At 47.8% G+C, this 13,344-nt stretch overlaps 9 non-coding genes across 9 annotated transcripts; all 9 read left to right on the top strand.

The window, feature by feature from the left end:
• The first annotated feature begins 594 nt into the window (after nucleotides 1-594).
• On the top strand, nucleotides 595-785 carry LOC142733074 (U2 spliceosomal RNA). The gene has a single exon (XR_012879892.1). It is a non-coding gene; the product is annotated as a U2 spliceosomal RNA (small nuclear RNA).
• A 1,281-nt stretch (nucleotides 786-2,066) lies between these two features.
• Nucleotides 2,067-2,257, top strand: LOC142733072 (U2 spliceosomal RNA). The gene has a single exon (XR_012879890.1). It is a non-coding gene; the product is annotated as a U2 spliceosomal RNA (small nuclear RNA).
• A 1,292-nt stretch (nucleotides 2,258-3,549) lies between these two features.
• Nucleotides 3,550-3,740, top strand: LOC142733071 (U2 spliceosomal RNA). Its single transcript, XR_012879889.1, has one exon. It is a non-coding gene; the product is annotated as a U2 spliceosomal RNA (small nuclear RNA).
• A 1,304-nt stretch (nucleotides 3,741-5,044) lies between these two features.
• Nucleotides 5,045-5,235, top strand: LOC142733070 (U2 spliceosomal RNA). The gene has a single exon (XR_012879888.1). It is a non-coding gene; the product is annotated as a U2 spliceosomal RNA (small nuclear RNA).
• Nucleotides 5,236-6,527: 1,292 nt separating this feature from the next.
• LOC142733069 (U2 spliceosomal RNA) lies at nucleotides 6,528-6,718 on the top strand. The gene has a single exon (XR_012879887.1). It is a non-coding gene; the product is annotated as a U2 spliceosomal RNA (small nuclear RNA).
• A 1,284-nt stretch (nucleotides 6,719-8,002) lies between these two features.
• LOC142733031 (U2 spliceosomal RNA) lies at nucleotides 8,003-8,193 on the top strand. Its single transcript, XR_012879853.1, has one exon. It is a non-coding gene; the product is annotated as a U2 spliceosomal RNA (small nuclear RNA).
• A 1,288-nt stretch (nucleotides 8,194-9,481) lies between these two features.
• Nucleotides 9,482-9,672, top strand: LOC142733067 (U2 spliceosomal RNA). The gene has a single exon (XR_012879886.1). It is a non-coding gene; the product is annotated as a U2 spliceosomal RNA (small nuclear RNA).
• A 1,300-nt stretch (nucleotides 9,673-10,972) lies between these two features.
• On the top strand, nucleotides 10,973-11,163 carry LOC142733066 (U2 spliceosomal RNA). Its single transcript, XR_012879885.1, has one exon. It is a non-coding gene; the product is annotated as a U2 spliceosomal RNA (small nuclear RNA).
• Nucleotides 11,164-12,459: 1,296 nt separating this feature from the next.
• LOC142733065 (U2 spliceosomal RNA) lies at nucleotides 12,460-12,650 on the top strand. The gene has a single exon (XR_012879884.1). It is a non-coding gene; the product is annotated as a U2 spliceosomal RNA (small nuclear RNA).
• Nucleotides 12,651-13,344: the final 694 nt, after the last annotated feature.

Raw genomic sequence — 13,344 nt, 5'->3', positions numbered from 1 at the left:
CCTGGAGGCAACTAGCTGTGCAAAAAAAAGACAGCCTGGCGGCCGGCTGTTGCAGTGTTGCCCTCTCAGGCAACACTGAGTGACTGACTGAGCCTCACCGTCTTATATAAAGTTCAGACGGAACTTTGCACGTGTCATAGTGGAGCCCTCAGGATTCCAGAGCCAGCTTTCTGACATCATAATGGGGCCTCAGAGATAAAAGCCTGGGCCCAGGCAGTGTTGGTCAGTGCTGCTCAGCAGGCAGCACTGGACTGGACTGGATTACAGCTGATACAAGGTGTGAAGGAACAAGGGGTGGCTGTGGGCATGCACTTGCTGCCGCTGCCAGTGTTTATCTGCATGGCAGCAGGGCATTTGGGCGTTGCCAGGAAGGCGTTTTTATGTAGATTCCTCCTCTTTCAGCACTGCATTGTGGTGCAAGCAAAAGAAGCAAATCCTGTCTGGCTTCCTCTCCGGCCTTTATTCACCTCCCGTGTAGCTGTGAGTGTGTGAGCCTGCAGGGCCCCATGGAATTGCCTAGAAGTAGGCTGAATCGCTGCAAGGGCTGAACAGCAGTATCGGGCAGGCTCGGGCAACGCGCGGCCCGTTCGGGTTATCGCTTCTCGGCCTTTTGGCTAAGATCAAGTGTAGTATCTGTTCTTATCAGTTTAATATCTGATACGTCCCCTATCTGGGGACCATATATTAAATGGATTTTTAGAACAGGGAGATGGAAATAGAGCTTGCTCTGTCCACTCCACGCATTGACCTGGTATTGCAGTATTTCCAGGACCGGTGCACCCTTTCCTTATGTGTTGACTAAAAGCAGATTCCAAAAGTGTTTTTTGTCTTTGCTATTGTTTCTGTCTTTCTGAAGGGATCTCCCCTTTTAATCCCATTATTTCAACACCTGTTGGACAATGCATGAGTGATAATGAGCTCATTGATTAAATGCAATTAATGAATAGATTGCCACCTCTTGTTGTGTGTCGTCTGTGTTTCTGTGTTTCCGGCATTTCACATTGGAACACCTCATTCACCTTCCTTGTCTTCTCTCCGCCCTCCCTTTTAGGTAAGTTAAAGAGCTGCACCTGAGCCAGCCACTTGATTGATTGATTGATTGATTGATTGATTGATTGATTGATTGATGCAGCACAACAGTCAAATAGTGGAGTGGAGTAGGGGAACAGCAAACAGCCAATAAAGCAGCCCGCCCGCTCGCCTGCCCGCCACAATGGACCTACCTGTGTACACTAGATGGATGTGATGGAATGTACTGTCGTCCCTACATTTCAAGAAGAAGTAAGAATTGCAGTTGCAACAAAGCCTTGCTTGCCTACAAAGAGAGCAGCAATTTGGATTTGTTACTATGTTACCTAGAAGAATAACAAACTGTGCAAGGATGGAGGTTGTAGGAGCAAGGAGAAGTTGTCTGTAAAGTTGGTGGATGCCTATTTTCCATTTTGCAGTCCCTTGTCTCCCTCTTGTGGCCTCCTGGAGGCAACTAGCTGTGCAAAAAAAAGACAGCCTGGCGGCCGGCTGTTGCAGTGTTGCCCTCTCAGGCAACACTGAGTGACTGACTGAGCCTCACCGTCTTATATAAAGTTCAGACGGAACTTTGCACGTGTCATAGTGGAGCCCTCAGGATTCCAGAGCCAGCTTTCTGACATCATAATGGGGCCTCAGAGATAAAAGCCTGGGCCCAGGCAGTGTTGGTCAGTGCTGCTCAGCAGGCAGCACTGGACTGGACTGGATTACAGCTGATACAAGGTGTGAAGGAACAAGGGGTGGCTGTGGGCATGCACTTGCTGCCGCTGCCAGTGTTTATCTGCATGGCAGCAGGGCATTTGGGCGTTGCCAGGAAGGCGTTTTTATGTAGATTCCTCCTCTTTCAGCACTGCATTGTGGTGCAAGCAAAAGAAGCAAATCCTGTCTGGCTTCCTCTCCGGCCTTTATTCACCTCCCGTGTAGCTGTGAGTGTGTGAGCCTGCAGGGCCCCATGGAATTGCCTAGAAGTAGGCTGAATCGCTGCAAGGGCTGAACAGCAGTATCAGGCAGGCTCGGGCAACGCGCGGCCCGTTCGGGTTATCGCTTCTCGGCCTTTTGGCTAAGATCAAGTGTAGTATCTGTTCTTATCAGTTTAATATCTGATACGTCCCCTATCTGGGGACCATATATTAAATGGATTTTTAGAACAGGGAGATGGAAATAGAGCTTGCTCTGTCCACTCCACGCATTGACCTGGTATTGCAGTATTTCCAGGACCGGTGCACCCTTTCCTTATGTGTTGACTAAAAGCAGATTCCAAAAGTGTTTTTTGTCTTTGCTATTGTTTCTGTCTTTCTGAAGGGATCTCCCCTTTTAATCCCATTATTTCAACACCTGTTGGACAATGCATGAGTGATAATGAGCTCATTGATTAAATGCAATTAATGAATAGATTGCCACCTCTTGTTGTGTGTCGTCTGTGTTTCTGTGTTTCCGGCATTTCACATTGGAACACCTCATTCACCTTCCTTGTCTTCTCTCCGCCCTCCCTTTTAGGTAAGTTAAAGAGCTGCACCTGAGCCAGCCACTGATTGATTGATTGATTGATTGATTGATTGATTGATTGATTGATTGATTGATTGATGCAGCACAACAGTCAAATAGTGGAGTGGAGTAGGGGAACAGCAAACAGCCAATAAAGCAGCCCGCCCGCTCGCCTGCCCGCCACAATGGACCTACCTGTGTACACTAGATGGATGTGATGGAATGTACTGTCGTCCCTACATTTCAAGAAGAAGTAAGAATTGCAGTTGCAACAAAGCCTTGCTTGCCTACAAAGAGAGCAGCAATTTGGATTTGTTACTATGTTACCTAGAAGAATAACAAACTGTGCAAGGATGGAGGTTGTAGGAGCAAGGAGAAGTTGTCTGTAAAGTTGGTGGATGCCTATTTTCCATTTTGCAGTCCCTTGTCTCCCTCTTGTGGCCTCCTGGAGGCAACTAGCTGTGCAAAAAAAAGACAGCCTGGCGGCCGGCTGTTGCAGTGTTGCCCTCTCAGGCAACACTGAGTGACTGACTGAGCCTCACCGTCTTATATAAAGTTCAGACGGAACTTTGCACGTGTCATAGTGGAGCCCTCAGGATTCCAGAGCCAGCTTTCTGACATCATAATGGGGCCTCAGAGATAAAAGCCTGGGCCCAGGCAGTGTTGGTCAGTGCTGCTCAGCAGGCAGCACTGGACTGGACTGGATTACAGCTGATACAAGGTGTGAAGGAACAAGGGGTGGCTGTGGGCATGCACTTGCTGCCGCTGCCAGTGTTTATCTGCATGGCAGCAGGGCATTTGGGCGTTGCCAGGAAGGCGTTTTTATGTAGATTCCTCCTCTTTCAGCACTGCATTGTGGTGCAAGCAAAAGAAGCAAATCCTGTCTGGCTTCCTCTCCGGCCTTTATTCACCTCCCGTGTAGCTGTGAGTGTGTGAGCCTGCAGGGCCCCATGGAATTGCCTAGAAGTAGGCTGAATCGCTGCAAGGGCTGAACAGCAGTATCGGGCAGGCTCGGGCAACGCGCGGCCCGTTCGGGTTATCGCTTCTCGGCCTTTTGGCTAAGATCAAGTGTAGTATCTGTTCTTATCAGTTTAATATCTGATACGTCCCCTATCTGGGGACCATATATTAAATGGATTTTTAGAACAGGGAGATGGAAATAGAGCTTGCTCTGTCCACTCCACGCATTGACCTGGTATTGCAGTATTTCCAGGACCGGTGCACCCTTTCCTTATGTGTTGACTAAAAGCAGATTCCAAAAGTGTTTTTTGTCTTTGCTATTGTTTCTGTCTTTCTGAAGGGATCTCCCCTTTTAATCCCATTATTTCAACACCTGTTGGACAATGCATGAGTGATAATGAGCTCATTGATTAAATGCAATTAATGAATAGATTGCCACCTCTTGTTGTGTGTCGTCTGTGTTTCTGTGTTTCCGGCATTTCACATTGGAACACCTCATTCACCTTCCTTGTCTTCTCTCCGCCCTCCCTTTTAGGTAAGTTAAAGAGCTGCACCTGAGCCAGCCACTGATTGATTGATTGATTGATTGATTGATTGATTGATTGATTGATTGATTGATTGATTGATTGATTGATGCAGCACAACAGTCAAATAGTGGAGTGGAGTAGGGGAACAGCAAACAGCCAATAAAGCAGCCCGCCCGCTCGCCTGCCCGCCACAATGGACCTACCTGTGTACACTAGATGGATGTGATGGAATGTACTGTCGTCCCTACATTTCAAGAAGAAGTAAGAATTGCAGTTGCAACAAAGCCTTGCTTGCCTACAAAGAGAGCAGCAATTTGGATTTGTTACTATGTTACCTAGAAGAATAACAAACTGTGCAAGGATGGAGGTTGTAGGAGCAAGGAGAAGTTGTCTGTAAAGTTGGTGGATGCCTATTTTCCATTTTGCAGTCCCTTGGCTCCCTCTTGTGGCCTCCTTGAGGCAACTAGCTGTGCAAAAAAAAGACAGCCTGGCGGCCGGCTGTTGCAGTGTTGCCCTCTCAGGCAACACTGAGTGACTGACTGAGCCTCACCGTCTTATATAAAGTTCAGACGGAACTTTGCACGTGTCATAGTGGAGCCCTCAGGATTCCAGAGCCAGCTTTCTGACATCATAATGGGGCCTCAGAGATAAAAGCCTGGGCCCAGGCAGTGTTGGTCAGTGCTGCTCAGCAGGCAGCACTGGACTGGACTGGATTACAGCTGATACAAGGTGTGAAGGAACAAGGGGTGGCTGTGGGCATGCACTTGCTGCCGCTGCCAGTGTTTATCTGCATGGCAGCAGGGCATTTGGGCGTTGCCAGGAAGGCGTTTTTATGTAGATTCCTCCTCTTTCAGCACTGCATTGTGGTGCAAGCAAAAGAAGCAAATCCTGTCTGGCTTCCTCTCCGGCCTTTATTCACCTCCCGTGTAGCTGTGAGTGTGTGAGCCTGCAGGGCCCCATGGAATTGCCTAGAAGTAGGCTGAATCGCTGCAAGGGCTGAACAGCAGTATCGGGCAGGCTCGGGCAACGCGCGGCCCGTTCGGGTTATCGCTTCTCGGCCTTTTGGCTAAGATCAAGTGTAGTATCTGTTCTTATCAGTTTAATATCTGATACGTCCCCTATCTGGGGACCATATATTAAATGGATTTTTAGAACAGGGAGATGGAAATAGAGCTTGCTCTGTCCACTCCACGCATTGACCTGGTATTGCAGTATTTCCAGGACCGGTGCACCCTTTCCTTATGTGTTGACTAAAAGCAGATTCCAAAAGTGTTTTTTGTCTTTGCTATTGTTTCTGTCTTTCTGAAGGGATCTCCCCTTTTAATCCCATTATTTCAACACCTGTTGGACAATGCATGAGTGATAATGAGCTCATTGATTAAATGCAATTAATGAATAGATTGCCACCTCTTGTTGTGTGTCGTCTGTGTTTCTGTGTTTCCGGCATTTCACATTGGAACACCTCATTCACCTTCCTTGTCTTCTCTCCGCCCTCCCTTTTAGGTAAGTTAAAGAGCTGCACCTGAGCCAGCCACTGATTGATTGATTGATTGATTGATTGATTGATTGATTGATTGATTGATTGATTGATGCAGCACAACAGTCAAATAGTGGAGTGGAGTAGGGGAACAGCAAACAGCCAATAAAGCAGCCCGCCCGCTCGCCTGCCCGCCACAATGGACCTACCTGTGTACACTAGATGGATGTGATGGAATGTACTGTCGTCCCTACATTTCAAGAAGAAGTAAGAATTGCAGTTGCAACAAAGCCTTGCTTGCCTACAAAGAGAGCAGCAATTTGGATTTGTTACTATGTTACCTAGAAGAATAACAAACTGTGCAAGGATGGAGGTTGTAGGAGCAAGGAGAAGTTGTCTGTAAAGTTGGTGGATGCCTATTTTCCATTTTGCAGTCCCTTGTCTCCCTCTTGTGGCCTCCTGGAGGCAACTAGCTGTGCAAAAAAAAGACAGCCTGGCGGCCGGCTGTTGCAGTGTTGCCCTCTCAGGCAACACTGAGTGACTGACTGAGCCTCACCGTCTTATATAAAGTTCAGACGGAACTTTGCACGTGTCATAGTGGAGCCCTCAGGATTCCAGAGCCAGCTTTCTGACATCATAATGGGGCCTCAGAGATAAAAGCCTGGGCCCAGGCAGTGTTGGTCAGTGCTGCTCAGCAGGCAGCACTGGACTGGACTGGATTACAGCTGATACAAGGTGTGAAGGAACAAGGGGTGGCTGTGGGCATGCACTTGCTGCCGCTGCCAGTGTTTATCTGCATGGCAGCAGGGCATTTGGGCGTTGCCAGGAAGGCGTTTTTATGTAGATTCCTCCTCTTTCAGCACTGCATTGTGGTGCAAGCAAAAGAAGCAAATCCTGTCTGGCTTCCTCTCCGGCCTTTATTCACCTCCCGTGTAGCTGTGAGTGTGTGAGCCTGCAGGGCCCCATGGAATTGCCTAGAAGTAGGCTGAATCGCTGCAAGGGCTGAACAGCAGTATCGGGCAGGCTCGGGCAACGCGCGGCCCGTTCGGGTTATCGCTTCTCGGCCTTTTGGCTAAGATCAAGTGTAGTATCTGTTCTTATCAGTTTAATATCTGATACGTCCCCTATCTGGGGACCATATATTAAATGGATTTTTAGAACAGGGAGATGGAAATAGAGCTTGCTCTGTCCACTCCACGCATTGACCTGGTATTGCAGTATTTCCAGGACCGGTGCACCCTTTCCTTATGTGTTGACTAAAAGCAGATTCCAAAAGTGTTTTTTGTCTTTGCTATTGTTTCTGTCTTTCTGAAGGGATCTCCCCTTTTAATCCCATTATTTCAACACCTGTTGGACAATGCATGAGTGATAATGAGCTCATTGATTAAATGCAATTAATGAATAGATTGCCACCTCTTGTTGTGTGTCGTCTGTGTTTCTGTGTTTCCGGCATTTCACATTGGAACACCTCATTCACCTTCCTTGTCTTCTCTCCGCCCTCCCTTTTAGGTAAGTTAAAGAGCTGCACCTGAGCCAGCCACTGATTGATTGATTGATTGATTGATTGATTGATTGATTGATTGATTGATGCAGCACAACAGTCAAATAGTGGAGTGGAGTAGGGGAACAGCAAACAGCCAATAAAGCAGCCCGCCCGCTCGCCTGCCCGCCACAATGGACCTACCTGTGTACACTAGATGGATGTGATGGAATGTACTGTCGTCCCTACATTTCAAGAAGAAGTAAGAATTGCAGTTGCAACAAAGCCTTGCTTGCCTACAAAGAGAGCAGCAATTTGGATTTGTTACTATGTTACCTAGAAGAATAACAAACTGTGCAAGGATGGAGGTTGTAGGAGCAAGGAGAAGTTGTCTGTAAAGTTGGTGGATGCCTATTTTCCATTTTGCAGTCCCTTGTCTCCCTCTTGTGGCCTCCTGGAGGCAACTAGCTGTGCAAAAAGAAGACAGCCTGGCGGCCGGCTGTTGCAGTGTTGCCCTCTCAGGCAACACTGAGTGACTGACTGAGCCTCACCGTCTTATATAAAGTTCAGACGGAACTTTGCACGTGTCATAGTGGAGCCCTCAGGATTCCAGAGCCAGCTTTCTGACATCATAATGGGGCCTCAGAGATAAAAGCCTGGGCCCAGGCAGTGTTGGTCAGTGCTGCTCAGCAGGCAGCACTGGACTGGACTGGATTACAGCTGATACAAGGTGTGAAGGAACAAGGGGTGGCTGTGGGCATGCACTTGCTGCCGCTGCCAGTGTTTATCTGCATGGCAGCAGGGCATTTGGGCGTTGCCAGGAAGGCGTTTTTATGTAGATTCCTCCTCTTTCAGCACTGCATTGTGGTGCAAGCAAAAGAAGCAAATCCTGTCTGGCTTCCTCTCCGGCCTTTATTCACCTCCCGTGTAGCTGTGAGTGTGTGAGCCTGCAGGGCCCCATGGAATTGCCTAGAAGTAGGCTGAATCGCTGCAAGGGCTGAACAGCAGTATCGGGCAGGCTCGGGCAACGCGCGGCCCGTTCGGGTTATCGCTTCACGGCCTTTTGGCTAAGATCAAGTGTAGTATCTGTTCTTATCAGTTTAATATCTGATACGTCCCCTATCTGGGGACCATATATTAAATGGATTTTTAGAACAGGGAGATGGAAATAGAGCTTGCTCTGTCCACTCCACGCATTGACCTGGTATTGCAGTATTTCCAGGACCGGTGCACCCTTTCCTTATGTGTTGACTAAAAGCAGATTCCAAAAGTGTTTTTTGTCTTTGCTATTGTTTCTGTCTTTCTGAAGGGATCTCCCCTTTTAATCCCATTATTTCAACACCTGTTGGACAATGCATGAGTGATAATGAGCTCATTGATTAAATGCAATTAATGAATAGATTGCCACCTCTTGTTGTGTGTCGTCTGTGTTTCTGTGTTTCCGGCATTTCACATTGGAACACCTCATTCACCTTCCTTGTCTTCTCTCCGCCCTCCCTTTTAGGTAAGTTAAAGAGCTGCACCTGAGCCAGCCACTGATTGATTGATTGATTGATTGATTGATTGATTGATTGATTGATTGATTGATGCAGCACAACAGTCAAATAGTGGAGTGGAGTAGGGGAACAGCAAACAGCCAATAAAGCAGCCCGCCCGCTCGCCTGCCCGCCACAATGGACCTACCTGTGTACACTAGATGGATGTGATGGAATGTACTGTCGTCCCTACATTTCAAGAAGAAGTAAGAATTGCAGTTGCAACAAAGCCTTGCTTGCCTACAAAGAGAGCAGCAATTTGGATTTGTTACTATGTTACCTAGAAGAATAACAAACTGTGCAAGGATGGAGGTTGTAGGAGCAAGGAGAAGTTGTCTGTAAAGTTGGTGGATGCCTATTTTCCATTTTGCAGTCCCTTGTCTCCCTCTTGTGGCCTCCTGGAGGCAACTAGCTGTGCAAAAAAAAGACAGCCTGGCGGCCGGCTGTTGCAGTGTTGCCCTCTCAGGCAACACTGAGTGACTGACTGAGCCTCACCGTCTTATATAAAGTTCAGACGGAACTTTGCACGTGTCATAGTGGAGCCCTCAGGATTCCAGAGCCAGCTTTCTGACATCATAATGGGGCCTCAGAGATAAAAGCCTGGGCCCAGGCAGTGTTGGTCAGTGCTGCTCAGCAGGCAGCACTGGACTGGACTGGATTACAGCTGATACAAGGTGTGAAGGAACAAGGGGTGGCTGTGGGCATGCACTTGCTGCCGCTGCCAGTGTTTATCTGCATGGCAGCAGGGCATTTGGGCGTTGCCAGGAAGGCGTTTTTATGTAGATTCCTCCTCTTTCAGCACTGCATTGTGGTGCAAGCAAAAGAAGCAAATCCTGTCTGGCTTCCTCTCCGGCCTTTATTCACCTCCCGTGTAGCTGTGAGTGTGTGAGCCTGCAGGGCCCCATGGAATTGCCTAGAAGTAGGCTGAATCGCTGCAAGGGCTGAACAGCAGTATCGGGCAGGCTCGGGCAACGCGCGGCCCGTTCGGGTTATCGCTTCTCGGCCTTTTGGCTAAGATCAAGTGTAGTATCTGTTCTTATCAGTTTAATATCTGATACGTCCCCTATCTGGGGACCATATATTAAATGGATTTTTAGAACAGGGAGATGGAAATAGAGCTTGCTCTGTCCACTCCACGCATTGACCTGGTATTGCAGTATTTCCAGGACCGGTGCACCCTTTCCTTATGTGTTGACTAAAAGCAGATTCCAAAAGTGTTTTTTGTCTTTGCTATTGTTTCTGTCTTTCTGAAGGGATCTCCCCTTTTAATCCCATTATTTCAACACCTGTTGGACAATGCATGAGTGATAATGAGCTCATTGATTAAATGCAATTAATGAATAGATTGCCACCTCTTGTTGTGTGTCGTCTGTGTTTCTGTGTTTCCGGCATTTCACATTGGAACACCTCATTCACCTTCCTTGTCTTCTCTCCGCCCTCCCTTTTAGGTAAGTTAAAGAGCTGCACCTGAGCCAGCCACTGATTGATTGATTGATTGATTGATTGATTGATTGATTGATTGATTGATTGATTGATTGATTGATGCAGCACAACAGTCAAATAGTGGAGTGGAGTAGGGGAACAGCAAACAGCCAATAAAGCAGCCCGCCCGCTCGCCTGCCCGCCACAATGGACCTACCTGTGTACACTAGATGGATGTGATGGAATGTACTGTCGTCCCTACATTTCAAGAAGAAGTAAGAATTGCAGTTGCAACAAAGCCTTGCTTGCCTACAAAGAGAGCAGCAATTTGGATTTGTTACTATGTTACCTAGAAGAATAACAAACTGTGCAAGGATGGAGGTTGTAGGAGCAAGGAGAAGTTGTCTGTAAAGTTGGTGGATGCCTATTTTCCATTTTGCAGTCCCTTGTCTCCCTCTTGTGGCCTCCTGGAGGCAACTAGCTGTGCAAAAAAAAGACAGCCTGGCGGCCGGCTGTTGCAGTGTTGCCCTCTCAGGCAACACTGAGTGACTGACTGAGCCTCACCGTCTTATATAAAGTTCAGACGGAACTTTGCACGTGTCATAGTGGAGCCCTCAGGATTCCAGAGCCAGCTTTCTGACATCATAATGGGGCCTCAGAGATAAAAGCCTGGGCCCAGGCAGTGTTGGTCAGTGCTGCTCAGCAGGCAGCACTGGACTGGACTGGATTACAGCTGATACAAGGTGTGAAGGAACAAGGGGTGGCTGTGGGCATGCACTTGCTGCCGCTGCCAGTGTTTATCTGCATGGCAGCAGGGCATTTGGGCGTTGCCAGGAAGGCGTTTTTATGTAGATTCCTCCTCTTTCAGCACTGCATTGTGGTGCAAGCAAAAGAAGCAAATCCTGTCTGGCTTCCTCTCCGGCCTTTATTCACCTCCCGTGTAGCTGTGAGTGTGTGAGCCTGCAGGGCCCCATGGAATTGCCTAGAAGTAGGCTGAATCGCTGCAAGGGCTGAACAGCAGTATCGGGCAGGCTCGGGCAACGCGCGGCCCGTTCGGGTTATCGCTTCTCGGCCTTTTGGCTAAGATCAAGTGTAGTATCTGTTCTTATCAGTTTAATATCTGATACGTCCCCTATCTGGGGACCATATATTAAATGGATTTTTAGAACAGGGAGATGGAAATAGAGCTTGCTCTGTCCACTCCACGCATTGACCTGGTATTGCAGTATTTCCAGGACCGGTGCACCCTTTCCTTATGTGTTGACTAAAAGCAGATTCCAAAAGTGTTTTTTGTCTTTGCTATTGTTTCTGTCTTTCTGAAGGGATCTCCCCTTTTAATCCCATTATTTCAACACCTGTTGGACAATGCATGAGTGATAATGAGCTCATTGATTAAATGCAATTAATGAATAGATTGCCACCTCTTGTTGTGTGTCGTCTGTGTTTCTGTGTTTCCGGCATTTCACATTGGAACACCTCATTCACCTTCCTTGTCTTCTCTCCGCCCTCCCTTTTAGGTAAGTTAAAGAGCTGCACCTGAGCCAGCCACTGATTGATTGATTGATTGATTGATTGATTGATTGATTGATTGATTGATTGATTGATTGATGCAGCACAACAGTCAAATAGTGGAGTGGAGTAGGGGAACAGCAAACAGCCAATAAAGCAGCCCGCCCGCTCGCCTGCCCGCCACAATGGACCTACCTGTGTACACTAGATGGATGTGATGGAATGTACTGTCGTCCCTACATTTCAAGAAGAAGTAAGAATTGCAGTTGCAACAAAGCCTTGCTTGCCTACAAAGAGAGCAGCAATTTGGATTTGTTACTATGTTACCTAGAAGAATAACAAACTGTGCAAGGATGGAGGTTGTAGGAGCAAGGAGAAGTTGTCTGTAAAGTTGGTGGATGCCTATTTTCCATTTTGCAGTCCCTTGTCTCCCTCTTGTGGCCTCCTGGAGGCAACTAGCTGTGCAAAAAAAAGACAGCCTGGCGGCCGGCTGTTGCAGTGTTGCCCTCTCAGGCAACACTGAGTGACTGACTGAGCCTCACCGTCTTATATAAAGTTCAGACGGAACTTTGCACGTGTCATAGTGGAGCCCTCAGGATTCCAGAGCCAGCTTTCTGACATCATAATGGGGCCTCAGAGATAAAAGCCTGGGCCCAGGCAGTGTTGGTCAGTGCTGCTCAGCAGGCAGCACTGGACTGGACTGGATTACAGCTGATACAAGGTGTGAAGGAACAAGGGGTGGCTGTGGGCATGCACTTGCTGCCGCTGCCAGTGTTTATCTGCATGGCAGCAGGGCATTTGGGCGTTGCCAGGAAGGCGTTTTTATGTAGATTCCTCCTCTTTCAGCACTGCATTGTGGTGCAAGCAAAAGAAGCAAATCCTGTCTGGCTTCCTCTCCGGCCTTTATTCACCTCCCGTGTAGCTGTGAGTGTGTGAGCCTGCAGGGCCCCATGGAATTGCCTAGAAGTAGGCTGAATCGCTGCAAGGGCTGAACAGCAGTATCGGGCAGGCTCGGGCAACGCGCGGCCCGTTCGGGTTATCGCTTCTCGGCCTTTTGGCTAAGATCAAGTGTAGTATCTGTTCTTATCAGTTTAATATCTGATACGTCCCCTATCTGGGGACCATATATTAAATGGATTTTTAGAACAGGGAGATGGAAATAGAGCTTGCTCTGTCCACTCCACGCATTGACCTGGTATTGCAGTATTTCCAGGACCGGTGCACCCTTTCCTTATGTGTTGACTAAAAGCAGATTCCAAAAGTGTTTTTTGTCTTTGCTATTGTTTCTGTCTTTCTGAAGGGATCTCCCCTTTTAATCCCATTATTTCAACACCTGTTGGACAATGCATGAGTGATAATGAGCTCATTGATTAAATGCAATTAATGAATAGATTGCCACCTCTTGTTGTGTGTCGTCTGTGTTTCTGTGTTTCCGGCATTTCACATTGGAACACCTCATTCACCTTCCTTGTCTTCTCTCCGCCCTCCCTTTTAGGTAAGTTAAAGAGCTGCACCTGAGCCAGCCACTGATTGATTGATTGATTGATTGATTGATTGATTGATTGATGCAGCACAACAGTCAAATAGTGGAGTGGAGTAGGGGAACAGCAAACAGCCAATAAAGCAGCCCGCCCGCTCGCCTGCCCGCCACAATGGACCTACCTGTGTACACTAGATGGATGTGATGGAATGTACTGTCGTCCCTACATTTCAAGAAGAAGTAAGAATTGCAGTTGCAACAAAGCCTTGCTTGCCTACAAAGAGAGCAGCAATTTGGATTTGTTACTATGTTACCTAGAAGAATAACAAACTGTGCAAGGATGGAGGTTGTAGGAGCAAGGAGAAGTTGTCTGTAAAGTTGGTGGATGCCTATTTTCCATTTTGCAGTCCCTTGTCTCCCTCTTGTGGCCTCCTGGAGGCAAC

This window comes from Rhinoderma darwinii, unplaced genomic scaffold, assembly GCF_050947455.1.
Source record: "Rhinoderma darwinii isolate aRhiDar2 unplaced genomic scaffold, aRhiDar2.hap1 Scaffold_934, whole genome shotgun sequence".
Classification (NCBI taxonomy): Eukaryota; Metazoa; Chordata; class Amphibia; order Anura; family Rhinodermatidae; genus Rhinoderma; species Rhinoderma darwinii.
Note: the sequence above shows the minus strand (reverse complement) of the source record. Positions and strands in the feature narration are given on the sequence as shown.